General features: G+C 43.4%; 1 pseudogene; it reads left to right on the top strand.

Moving 5' to 3' along the window:
* Positions 1-2,146: 2,146 nt before the first annotated feature.
* On the top strand, positions 2,147-3,418 carry LOC116531077 (annotated as a pseudogene).
* The last annotated feature ends 10,397 nt before the right edge of the window (positions 3,419-13,815 follow it).

Raw genomic sequence — 13,815 nt, 5'->3', positions numbered from 1 at the left:
TGCCAACACATCAGCTGCCCTCATTAGCAGTGAAGCGGCCCTGGCTGCCCTCCTGGGGTCATTCTAATTGGCTCCAATCAGAGAAAGCCAGGTCTGGGCTTTATTAACAGTGACAGCAGCTCTACCGTTAGAAGAGCAGGTAGAAAGGTCACACTGGAAACACCATTTCCAAGCACAGAGTAATTACAGACAGCTCATTCTGGCTTTCACAGGTATGCTGAGGAATCTTTATTTATCCAGTCCTGCTGATAGTGGCCTTCCGGCTTCCTGCTTCCATTTTCTTCCTTGTTGTGAGACGGTTGAACTTTGGGGTCCCACACACTTTTTTTTTTTTTTGAAACAGAGTCTTGCTTTGTCGCCAGGCTGAAGTGCAGTGGTGCGATCTTAGCTCACTGCAACCTCCGCCTCCTGGGTTCAAGTGTGCCTCAGCCTCCTGAGTAGCTGGGATTACAGGCATACGTGCCACTGCACCTGGCTGATTTTTGTATTTTTAGGGTTTCACCATATTGGTCTCGATCTCTTGACCTCTTGATCCGCCCACCTCGGCCTCCCAAAGTGCTGGGATTACAGGCATGAGCCACCACATCCGGCTCACATTTTTCTTTATGGCCTTGAGTCCAGCAAGAAGAAAAAGCCTGGATTCCTAAGGGTCTGACTCTAGGTGTCTCTGGTGCTGGAGAATTGGAGTCTAACGTGCTAGGGTAAGGAGAGTAGGCTATGTTCTACACGGGCGTAAGTCTTTGGAGGACCGTGGTGTAAAGGTACTGGTGACGGAGAAGCAAAAGCACTTCATGCTCTAGCAGCCACTCGGCACATCCACCTTGTCTGCTGCTCTCTCGGCGAAATCTTCCCGGACCCCCGGGCAGTGAGCCACTCCTCTGTGCTCCCACAACATCGGGCTCATGTCTCTATGACACGACTCACGGCATTGTCTTTCATTTATTAGCTTAGCCACCTGTCTTCCAAGATGGACTGTCAGCAACTCAAGGGCACTAACAAGTCTCATTCATATTTACAGTTCTGGTTTATTCCCTAAGCACAGGGCCTAGCACTTGGTACATATTGACTGACTGTCCAAAGAAGGGAGTGGAAGACATTGGTAATAAGATGAACCAGGAGTTTCCAGAGAGCTGAACACATGGAAGTTCCTGGAGGGTGGTGCACCCAGCTCCATGCTCCTTCCCCCAAACCTTGCTCTTGTGTCTCTTCATCTGTGTCCTTTATAACAAACCAGTAAACATAAGGTCTATAAGAACGTAATAGGGTGAAGTGAGGTCATAAGGGCAGCGCCTTATCCCATAGGACTGTTGTCCTCATAAGCAGAAGAAGACACCATGAAAGCTTCTCTCCACACAAGCATAGCAAAGAGGGCATATGAGGACACAGGCAGAAGGCAGCCACGCACGATGAGGGATGAGAGCCCTCCTCAGAAACCAACCCTGGTGGCGCACTGATATTAGATCTAGCCTCAAGAAATGTGAGAAAATAAATTACTGGGTTTTTTTTTTTTTTTCTTTTTAAAGATGGGGTTTCTCCATGATAGCCAGGCTGGTCTTGAACTCCTGACCTCAGGTGATCCACCCACCTCGGCCTCCCAAAGTGCTAGGATTACAGGTGTGAGCCACCGCACCCAGCCTCAACTGTAGTTGTTTTTTTTTTGAGACAGAGTCTTGCTCTTCTTGCCCAGGCTGGAGCCCAGCAGCATGATCTCAGCTCACTGCAACTTCCGCTTCCTGGTTTCAAGTGATTCTCCTGCCTCACCCTCCCAAGTAGCTGGGATTACAGGTGCCCGCCACCACACCTGGCTAATTTTTTTTTTTAAGTAGAGATGGGGTTTCACCATCTTGGCCAGGCTGGTCTTGAACTCCTCACCTCGTGATCTGCCCATCTTGGCCTCCCAAAGTGCTGAGATTACAGGGATGAGCCACTGAGCCCGGCCTCCTTTTTTTTTTTCTTTCTAAAAAAGATGAACTTGTGCGGGCATAGAGTTTTACAGTAGAAATAGCAGGTCTAAGAGGTTAAGTTTGGTCTTGGGAGTAAACTGGTTCAAATTCCAGCTCCACCGCTATTTTAATGAGAATTAGGTTTGGCTACAAATGACTGAAGCCCCAAAACAACAGCGGCTTAAGCAAGTTAGATGTTTACTTTTCTCTTTCACGTAGAATTCTGGAGGTGGCCACCTCAGGACTCCCAAGTTAGCTCCAGCGTGTCCTGGGGCACTCAGGCGCCTGCTCTTTTGCGGCTCCGCTGTTAATAGCCTTGGTCCCATCATGGCACTGGGTGGCACCCTCCAGCTCAAGCCGTCATGTCTGCATTTCACCGGCAGAGAGAAGGCTCAGAGTTCCAGGAAGTTGCACATCCCTATCCTGTTGCCCACAAATTAGTCACGTGGACACCTAGCTTCAACAGAGTCTGGAGGATGTAGTTATAACTCTAGCAGGCCACATGCTTAGCTAAAAATGAGGGTCTAATACTGTACATGAGGGAGAAATTCGATTTCAGAGAAAAATAGTCTCTGTCGTACTCACTAACTATGTGACTTTGGGGAAATGAATGAATCTCTCTGATTCTCAGTTTCCTCGTTCAAGAGATAGAAGAATGCAAACAAACACCTTAGCAAAGTGCCTTGCATTGCTGAAGGGCTGAGCTACTATCATTTTCCTTTGGCTGTGGCTAGGCTGGCAGGAGGTGGTGTCCCTCACAGGAGCACGTCCACTTAAGCCTGCCTGAATCTGAGTTTTTATTTGTGACTTGGGGTTTGTTACATCTGCGTTTTGAGCACTGTTCTCATAATGGAGTTTCCTGATTTGGGGAAGTATTGTTCAGAAAAAACTTGCAAGCAGCTAGATTTTCTTCCAGTAAAATGTGATATGTGTAAACAAGAATTCTGTAAAGGTCATTTTACATATGCCACACGTAAGTGTCCATCTGCCTTCCAGAAGGATGTTCAGGTCCCGGTATGCCCACTCTGTAATATCCCCATCCCAATAAAAAAGGGACAGATCCCAGCCGTGGTGGCTGGCGATCACATGGATAGAGACTGTGACTATCATCCTGGGAAGAAGAAAGAGAAGATTTTTACATGCCGGTGCTCAAAAGAGGGCTGCAAGAAGAAAGAGATGCTGCAGATGGTGTGTGCCCAGTGTGACGGCAACTTCTGTGTCCAGCACAGACACCTCCTGGACCACAGCTGCAGACCCAGGAGCTGCCCCACCATCAAAGCCAGGTGAGAAGAGACTCGGCTGTGATGGCGCTGGCTGGGAACACATGGTAGTGTGCTGGAACCAGCTTACACTCCAAAGTGCGTAGTGCAGCGACACTGAGCGCCGGCCCACACTAAGCTGCTGATTTTAACTGTTTGTTGAGGTAGATGGGAATGTAATAAAATTGAATGCCGAAGTTGAAAAAAAAAAAAAAACCCCAAGATTCTGCACGTTAGTTTTCTCATTTATAGAATGGAGGCAACAATAACCCTTTCTTTATAGGGTTCTTGTGAGGATTATTTGCGATATGGTATGTAAAGCATTATGTAGAGTACTGAGCAAGAAAGACTCTGTAAATGCTGGCTTCTTCTCTTATTAGTAGTCAAGACAAGCCCGGAGTGACCTTGAGACCGACCATGAAGAGGATGCTGGAGAAGGTTCCATGAGATTCAGACTCCAAAATTCAACTCATTCTAAGGGGCGGGACTGATGCTGTAACCAGGAGGCAATAAATTAACTTGGCCCACAGTGAGTGTGTTAGTGCGCTTGCATCTTGAATTCTCACCAAATAGAGCTAACCTTAAAGGCAACGGGAACATCCTCTGCCTTCCTGCATGTTTTCACTCCCCAGCAATTCTCATCTACAGGATGCCTTCCCCAAAGGGCTCAGGGAAGAAGCACCAGGATTAGGAGTCCTAAAAGTCAGAAGGAATTTCTGGCCCCAGCAGGACCTGGAGGGCTGTGCCCAGGCTGTGAATGGGCTGGGAAAGCCTGTCCCCTCAGGCAGAAGTTGCAAAGGAGCAGAAAATAAGCCAAAATGAGGTGAGACAGACTTCAGCTTGATGAAACGAACAAAACACTATTTCTCTTTAGCTCAGGCTCCTGGGATTAGTGGTTAGGACCCCAGAGTATACTGGGTGTTTATTCTCGCTTCGAGGAAAAGGAAGGGTCGGAGGCACAGGGCCTCGCCTGGTAGCTCCTTGTTGCTTCTACTTCTTGCAGAAGCCAAACTGGGACCCTCTGCCATGTACCCTTCATGTTCACAGGCTGCTTCTCAATTCAGCCCCAGCTGAGCAACTGCCAGGGGTCCCTGAGAGATGGGAAAGACTGGGTGGGAAATGGATGATTGCAACCCTGCTGGTTCCCAGGCTCCCAGGCTCCCAGGGAACCCTTCCCACTCAGCGCAACTGACTGCCACGGTGACTGCTCCATCAGTTCCCACGGCTGCTGGGCAACCCACCTGTAAAGGAAACCCCTGTTTGATCCCAGAACATTCCCACCTAAATCACAAATCTGCTGTTCTTCTGCAGTCTGCAAAGAGGATGTATCATCTGAAGGGAAAAATTGGAAACAACCTAAATAACTAAGGAAAGGAGATTGGTTGCACAAATGATGGTTACATCATTTCAAGTAATATTATGTGGCCATTAAAAAAATATAATCACGAGGATTATGTGGTGACTTGGAAAAGTGCTTATGACATTAAACGAAAATATAAAATCTCATCTCTGCCATGAGCGCAGTGGTAAAAACTGTATGTACATCTGGATAAAGAAAAATACACCAAAAAAAAGGGGAAAAAATGGGGTGGGAGAATGGTGGGTACAATTTCCCCTTTCATGTATTCTGGTATCTGTTCCTCTGTTTGTGCACTAAGAAAATCATTTTAAACTCTTGCTCACTAACCTATTATGCACTTTCACCTTTCCCCAAAGAGGAAGAAACCTCATCCATTAAAATTTGCAAGTGTAGCTCCTCTGCTTATTTTGATATCAAATTTTTAATCAATATTCTCAGGAAAAGATATGACTATTTTAAGTTGAAAGCAAATTACAGATGAACTCAGTTCCCTGGTCAATTCTCCTCCCAGTAGGTGGTGATAGTTAAAACCAGCTCCTTAAGGGCCAAATCAGTCCTACCCCTGCAGTGAGGACTGTAAACAGCTTGGATTCTTCAGGTGCTCAGCGTTTGAATTCCTGGGCCACCTGCAGACTCACCTGAAGTAGACATTGGAGGTGGGGCTGGTTACTGTTCGGCACCAGGAACAAAGCTACTCAAAAATCCTTACTCTTTGAATTTGAGTGAATTCTGAGTGAACAGGAAAAATAAGAAAACATCACTTAACAATGACCCAGAATTTCAGGAGCCATTTTAATACCATCCTTGCCACGAACTCATTGTGTAAGGCTAAGCACATCACTCAACCACTCTCCAGATTAAGGGAACGGATTGTAACCTGCCTGTAAATGGCTAATGGACAGAAAACCAGGAAAACAATGGCGCTGAACACTTTGCAAATAGGAAACAGAGTCCATTTGAAAGCACTGGGAGCTGGAGTCAGAAAGTCTGGATCCAAGCCAAGGGTCTGCCGTACATGATCACTGGGACTCCAGGCTATTCGTTTCTGAGTCTGTTTCCTCATCAGTCAAATGGGGATAAGACTCTAAGCAACCGGATTGTTGTGACATTTAAGTGAGTTTATGAGAAAAAGCTTTGTAAATTGTAAAGCACATGTATGAGTTTGTTATGGTTGTCGTAATAAAATTCCACAGACTGTGTGGTTTAAGCAACAGAAATTAATTTTTTTTCTTTTTTTGAGACAGAGTCTCACTCTTGTCACCTGGGCTGGAGTGCAATGGTGTGATCTCAGCTCAGCGCAACCTCTATCTCCCCATTCAAGCGATTCTCCTGCCTCAGCCTCCTGAGTAGCTGGGATTACAGGCATGCACTACCACGCTCAGCTAATTTTTTTATATTTTTAGTAGAGAAAGACTTTCACCATGTTGGTTGGCTGGGCTGGTCTCGAACTCCTGACCTTGGGATCTGCCCGCCTCGGCCTCCCAAAGTGCAGGGATTACAAGCATGAGCTGCTGCACCCAGCCCTCCCCCTGCCCCCCGAAATTTGTGAAGCCAGAAGCCTGAGATTAAGGCGTCAGCAGGGCTGGTTTCTTGCAAGGCATCTGCTTGGCTTACTGGCAGCCACCTTCTCTGTGTCTTCCCATGATCTTTCTCCACGTGTGTCTGTGTCCTCGTCTCCTCTTCCTATAGGACACCCATCATATAGAATCAGGGCCCACCCAAATGACCTCAGTTTAACTTAATTCCTTCCTAGAAGACCCATCTCCAAATACAGACATATGTGATTTGCTTTATTGTACTTGGCTTTATTATGCCTCACAGAAACTGCTTTTTTTGCGAATAGAGGGTTTGTGGCAACCCTGCATTGAGCAAGTCTCTTGGCATCATTTTTCCAAATACACGTGCTCACTTCATGGCTTTGTGTCACATTTGGGTAATTCTCATAATATTTCAGACTTGTTCATTATTATTTCTGTTATAATCATCTATGAAAAGCGATTACTTGATGTTCCTATTATAATTGTTTTAGGGTGCCATGGACTGTACCCATATAAAAATGGCAAACTTAACTGATGAATTTGTGTGTTCTGATTGTTCCACTGACTGGCTCTTCCCCAATAGCTCCTTTCCTTGGGCCTCCCTGTTCCCTGTGACACAATATTATTAAAATTAGGCCAATTAGTAATCCTAATATGGCTTCTAAGTGTTCAAGTGAAAGGAAGAATTACATGTCTCTTTCAAGCAAAGCTAGAAATGATTACATTTACCGAGGAAGTCACGTCAAAAGCTGAGACAAAGGCTAGGCCTTTTGTGCCAAACAGTTAACCAAGTTGTGAGTGCAAAGGAAAAGTTCTTGAAGGAAATCTGAAGTGCTAGTCCAGTGCACACACGAATGGTAAGAAAGCAAAACAGCCTTATTGCTGATATGGAGAAAGTTTGAGTGGTCTGCATAGAGGATCAACCAGCTACAACATTCCCTTAAGCCAAAGCCTAATCTAGAGCAAGGTCCTAACTCTTTTCCATTCTGTGAAGGCTAAGAGAGCTGAGGAAAATGCAGAAGAAAAGTCTGAAGCTAGCAGAGGTTATTTCTTGAGATTTCAGGAAGGAAGCCATCTCAAAAACATAAACGTTCAAGGAGAAGCAGCAAGTGCTGATGCAGAAGCTGCAGCAACTTACCCAGAAGATCTGGCTGAGATTATCGATGAAGGGGCCTACATTAAACAACAGATTTTCAGTATAGATGAAACAGGCTTATATTAGAAGATGCCATCTAGAGCTTTCATAGCTGGAAAGGAGAAGTCAATGCCTTGTTTCAAAGTTTCAAAGGATGTGCTGATTCTCTTACTAGGGGCTATGCAGCTAGTGACTTTAAGTTAAAGCCAGTGCTTATTTGCCATTCCATAAGTCCTAGGGCCTTTGAGAATTATGCTGATTCTACTCTGCCTATGCTCTATAACTTGGACAACAAAGCCTGGATGACGGCATATTTGTTTATAGCATGGTTTACTGAATACAGTTGACCCATGAACAATCCAGAGGTTAGTGGCACTGACCCCCACCACAGTCAAAATTTGTGGATAACTTTTGACTCCTCCAAACTTAAGTACTGATAGTTTACTGTTGACCAGAAGTCTTACCAATAATATAAACAGTCAATTAATACATATTTTGTATATGTGTTACATACTGTATTCTTACAACAGATCAAGTTAGAGAAAATAAAATGTTAGTAAGAACATAACAAGAAAGAGAAAATGTGTTTATTATTCATGAAGGTAGAAGTGGATCATCATAAAGGTCTTCATCCTTGTTGTCTTCATGATAAGTAGGCTGAGGAGGAGGAGAAGGAAGATAAAGTGTTGGTATTGCTGTCTCAGAGGTGGCAGAGGTAGAAGGCGAGGCAGAAGAGGCAGGCACACTCAATGTACGTTTTATTGAAAAAAATCCATACATAAGTGGACCTGCATATTTCAAACCTGTGTTGTTCAAGGGTCAATTGTATTTTAAGCCCACTGTTGCGAACTACTGCTCAGAAAAAAAAAGATTTCTTTCCAAATATTACTGTTCATTGACAATGCACCTTGTCATCCAAGATCTCTGATACAGATGTACAAGGAGATTAATATTGTTTTTATGTCTGCTAACACAACATCTATTCTGCAGCTCATCGATCAAGGAGTAATTTTCACTTTCTAGTCTTGTAATTTAAGAAATACATTTTGTAAGGCTGCCACAGATAGTGATTCCTCTGACGGACCTGGGCAAAGTAAAATCGAATATCTTCTGAAAAGGATTCACCATTCTAGATGCCACTAAGAGCATTTGTGATTCATGGGAGGAGGTCAAAATATCAACATTAGCAGGATTTTGGAAGAAGTTGATTCCAACTCTCACAGTTGACTTTGAGGAGCCTAAGACTTCAATGGAGGAAGTAATTGCAGATATGGTAGAAACAGCAAGAAAACTAGAATGAGAAGTGGAGCCTGAAGATGTAACTTGAGAAAAGAAAAACAGCTCAGACCAGAAAGACTTCAGTCATTGCTCTCCACCTACCCATGCCTGGGGGTAATTGTTGAAAGACGTTTGTTTCTGACCAACTGCCTCACCCATTATCTTCTTGTTCCTGGAATCTGTGATACAAAGGACAATGTATAGCCAATGAACAGCTTATGTTATTTTAATGAAAATTCTCTGTAAACACCTTTGGAACTTGCTCTTCTTTTTTCCTTTAAAAAAAAACCCACTTAATAACTGCTGCTAATTAGAGCATATATTCAGGGCAACTTGAATCTATGCTCCTGGGTTGCAGTCCTCAAACTTGACGCAAACTTATACTAATTTTGCCTCAGTTTTTTTCTCCAGGTTGACATTTTGAATTGCTGCAATTTATTAGAAAAATATAACATTTTATCTAATAAAATTGCAGGAATTCAAAATTTTTCCAGAGGAAAAAACTTGAATGGATGAGGAGTTGCTTATTATAGATGAGCCAAGAAAGTGTTTTTTTTTTTTTTTTTTTTTTTTTTTTTGAGATGAAATCCACTCCTGGTGAAGATGCTGTCACCATTGTTAAAATGACCACAAAGGATTTAGAATATACATAAATTTAAAGCAGTGACAGGGTTTGAGAGGATTGTGTCCAGTTTTTTTTTTTCCCATCCCCTCAAGCATTCATTTATCCTCTGAGTTACAAAAACAATTCAATTACACTCTTTACATTATTTAAAAATGTACAATTAAGTTATTGCCTGTACTCATCCTATTGTGCTGTCAAATAGTAGGTCTTATTCATTCTATTTCTTGTGTTAAATACTTATCAACCATCTACACTTCCCCCTGAGCTCCCTAATGCCCTTCCCAGTGTTTATTTTTTTTATGGCTGAATAGTACTCTATTGTGTGTATATACCACATTTTCTTTATCCATTCGTCTGCTGATGAACACCTAGACTGCTTCCAAATCTTAGCCATTGTAAACAGTGCTGTAACAAACATGGGAGTGCAGACATCTCTTGGATGTACTGATTTCCTTTCTTTGGGGTTTACTTTTGATAGGATTGCTGGATCCCATGGTAGCTAACTTTTCAGTTTTTTCAGGAACCTCCAAACTGTTCCACATAGTGGTTGCACTAACTTACATTCCCACCAACACGCATAGGATTCCCTTTTCTTCACATCCTTGCCAGCATTTATTATTGCCTTCTTTTGGATATGACCATTTTAACTGGGATGAGAGGATATCTCATGGTAGTTCTGATTTGCATTTCTCTGATACTCAGTGACATTGAAGACTTTTTCATATGCCTGTTTGCTATTCTTCTTTTGAAAAATGTCTGTTCAGGTCTTTTGATCATTTTTTATTGGATTATTAGATTTTTTTCCCCTATAGAGTTATTTGAACTCCTCATATATTCTGATTATTGATCCCTTGTGGGTTGTCTCTTCACTTTGTTGATTGTATTCTTTGCTGTGCAGAAGCGTTTTAACTTGATGTGATCCCACTTGTCCATGTTTGATTTGGCTGCCTGTGTTTGTGGTGTATTGCTTAAGAAATTTTTGATCAGACAAATATCCTGGAGATTTTCCCCAATGTTTTCTTATAGTAGTTTCATAATTTGAGGTCTTAAATTTAAATCTTTATCCATTTTGATTTGATTTGTGGATAGGGCAAGAGATAGGGGTCTGGTTTCATTCCTCTGCATATGGATATCTAGTTTCCCAGCATCAGTTATGGAAGAGCTATGTTCTTGCCATCTTTGTCAAAAATTAGTTCACTGAAGATGTGTGGATTTGTTTCTGGGTTCTCTATTCTGCACCATTGGTCTGTGTATCCTGTTTTTATGCCAATACCTTGCAGTTTTGGTTACTATAGCTCTGTATATAATTTGAAGTCAGGTAATGTGATTCCTTCATTTTTTTTTTTTTTTTCATAGTATAACTTTAGCTATTCTGGGTGTTTTGTGCTTCCATATATTTGGGATTATTTTTTCTATTTCTGTAGAGAATGCCATTGGTATCTTGGTAGAAAGTACATTGAATCTACAGATTTCTTTGGGTAGTATGGACATTTTTAACAATATTGATTCTTCTAATCCATGAACATGGAATATTTTTCCATTTTTTGGCATCTTCATCAATTTCTTTCAATTGAGACCAATTTTGAAAGAAGTTCTGATTAAAATGATATCAAACAGCATCTCAAGTTACAGAGAAAACTTTTGTGAAAGGAAGAGTCAATCAATGTGACAAACTTCGTCTTATTTTAAGAAAGTGCCACAGCCACCCCAGCTTTCAGCAGCCAACAATATCGTGGCAAGATCCTCCACCAGCAAAAAAGATTACAACTCCCTGACAGCTCAGATGATCATTAACACTTTTTAGCAATAAAGTATGTTTTAATTAAGGTATGTTCATTTTTTTCTAGACATAATGCTGTTTTGTTGCACACATAGTAAACCACGGTATAATATAAACATAACCTTTATATGCGCTGCAAAACCCAAAAAAATGTGTGGGACTGGCTTTACTGTGACATTTGTTTTATCGCAGTGGCTGAAACTGAACTAACAATATTTCCAAGGTATGCCTGTTCAATCACGTTCTGAGGTATTGGGGTTTAGGACTTCAATATATGAATTTGGAGACACAATTCAGCCATAACAGCACAATGTAAATATTTTTCTGGACTTACCTGGGACTTCCCAGGATGGGCATTTAGGACACAGAAGGAAGAAGCCTTGCTGACTGTTTTTCCGCTACACCATCATGGCCAGTGGCAGTAGGAGAGACAGGCAGGAGCTCTGAACTTAGTCTCTGCTGCTGCGGGGCGGGCATCTTCTCCGTCTGTGCTGCCTCCAGTCCTGCTCAGCAAATAAATGAGCTGTCTTATTCCCTTTGGGGTTGGAATGCTTTTTTGTAGGAAAGGAGTTATCAAATACCTGACAGCTGCTAACTGTTAAGTATTAACAGGGGAAACAGGTGTGCATGGGCTGTGGGCATTTGTCTCTGTTTACATATGTGAGTATCTTCTGGAAGAGTCCATCCAAGCCCTTTAAGGAGGTTTCACCAGCTAAAGGAAAAACTATTCAAGGGGAGGCCAGGTCACTTTTCTTCCAAATTCTTCCCAAAGTATTTACTTTCATCTGCTGGGAAAAGGCCTCAACAAACTTTTATCAAGGACATCTTTGGTGCCTGGGGCTGTGCTGGGACGGGGAAGAATGCAGTGCTTCTCAGGGCCTGTTCAATAAATACAGACATTGCTCAACCCACAGGGAGGGGAGAGAGCCCGAGGGTTCAGGAGCTGGGAATGCACCTGTGCCAGCAGAGTGGAGGAGGGCCCTGGTCAGGAAGATAGGCCATTCGGGGCTGCTGTGTTATTTTTTGTTTTGCCTCTTTATGGATGTAAGGAAGAGGCACGGCCACGTTACCTGCAAGGCATCCCTCCGTGGCAAGCATCTCATCCTCTCAGCGTTGCTGCGTCCCAGTGCTTGCAAGGCGGTGGGGGTGAGGAGAGGGTTCAGTGCTTTTCACGGAAACTGGATTTCAACTCGAGGCCAATAGATTTGCCCTCTTTCTGAATGTCTAGAATTTATCCCAGGAGAGAGAGGATCTAGCTATGTCAGTTTACCCCTCTCCAAAATGGAGCTCTCCTATCGGCCAGAAGCAAAGGACATTTGTTGTTTTTGCCTGCCCAGCTTACCTCCCACTTCTCTTGGAAATAAAACCACACTTTCCTTCCCGGAACCCATTCTATGTGGTTCAGGTGGGGCTGATTTCATCTCCCTCAGTGCAAGGAAAGGCGTTATCAAACACGTGACAGCTACTAACTGTTACGTATTATCGGGGAAACAGGTGTGCATGGGGAGCAGCGGAGAGTAAGTTCAGAGCTCCGGCCCGTGCCTCCTACTGCCACTGGCCATGATGGTGTAGCGGAAAAACAGTCAGCAAGGCTTCTTCCTTCTGTGTCCTAAATGCCCATCCTGGGAAGTCCCAGGTAAGTCCAGAAAAATATTTACATTGTGTTGTTATGGTGGAATTGTGTCTCCAAATTCATATATTGAAGTCCTAAACCCCAATACCTCAGAACGTGATTGAACAGGCATACCTTGGAAATATTGTTGGTTCAGTTTCAGCCACTGCGATAAAACAAATGTCACAGTAAAGCCAGTCCCAGACATATTTTGGGGGGGGGGGGGTGGTTTCGCAGTGCATATAAAGGTTATGTTTATATTATACTGTAGTTTACTATGTGTGCAACAAAACAGCATTATGTCTAGAAAAAAATGAACATACCTCAATTAAAAGATACTTTATTGCTAAAGTGTTAATGATCATCTGAGCTGTCAGGGAGTTGTAATCTTTTTTGCTGGTGGAGGATCTTGCCACGATATTGATGGCTGCTGACTGGTGACAGTGGTGGCTGCTGAAAGCTGGGGTGGCTGTGGCAATTTCTTAAAATAAGACGAAGTTTGTCACATTGATTGCCCTGTCCTTAGTCTAGCCAATAGGAGTAGCTCTCTAGCCCTTGTCACAGTGATTGGCACAGAGTTGGGCACATGACTCAAGCACAGCCAATCAGAGCCTCCTTCAGGCATTGGTGTGGCAGCCGCAGGAGAGCAGTCCTGCCTTCCTCTTGGATAACAAGCTCTGAGGATGGTTTGGAGCTGCTTGCAGCCATCTTCTCCAGTGGTGCAGGGCACAGAGGACACTGATCATCTGGAGAAAATGAAGCCAATGTACAAAGAGAAATAGCAGAGAGATGGAACGCTCAAGTCAACCTTAAAGGCAATGTCTCAGCCTCTGGATCCATCTCCTCTCAGGAGCTAAGACATTTCCTGTCTTGCTTATACTCCTTTGAGCTGGGTTTCTGTCGCTGGGATTGGAAAACTCCTGACGCAGCAGCAGAGTTTGTGCTGAGCTCCCTCAGAGACAGCATTTCTCATGCTCGGCCTGTTGTGTTTACCCTTGGCTGGAGCCCTGATTCTCATTAAACTAATTATGGGCAGAGTATGGGGACTACATTCACTCAGAGATCAGGGCACAAAGCATTGCAACTTTATGCAGAAATGACTGCTGAGGACCACTCCTCTTGGAAGTAAGCTGTGAACTAGAGTCATTTCACACTTAAACCCTGCCCTCTATGTCTTTGGTCTTTAAACTGGTTTCTATCCTTTACTTTCTGAGCGTGTATTTTCAAATCACCCCTTGGGGGTGGGGTCTCAGGAACTTCGCGGTCTCCGTATCAAACACAGGAA

Source organism: Sapajus apella, unplaced genomic scaffold (assembly GCF_009761245.1).
Source record: "Sapajus apella isolate SASKATOON/1434 unplaced genomic scaffold, GSC_monkey_1.0 scaffold69, whole genome shotgun sequence".
NCBI classification, from domain to species: Eukaryota; Metazoa; Chordata; class Mammalia; order Primates; family Cebidae; genus Sapajus; species Sapajus apella.
Note: the sequence above shows the minus strand (reverse complement) of the source record. Positions and strands in the feature narration are given on the sequence as shown.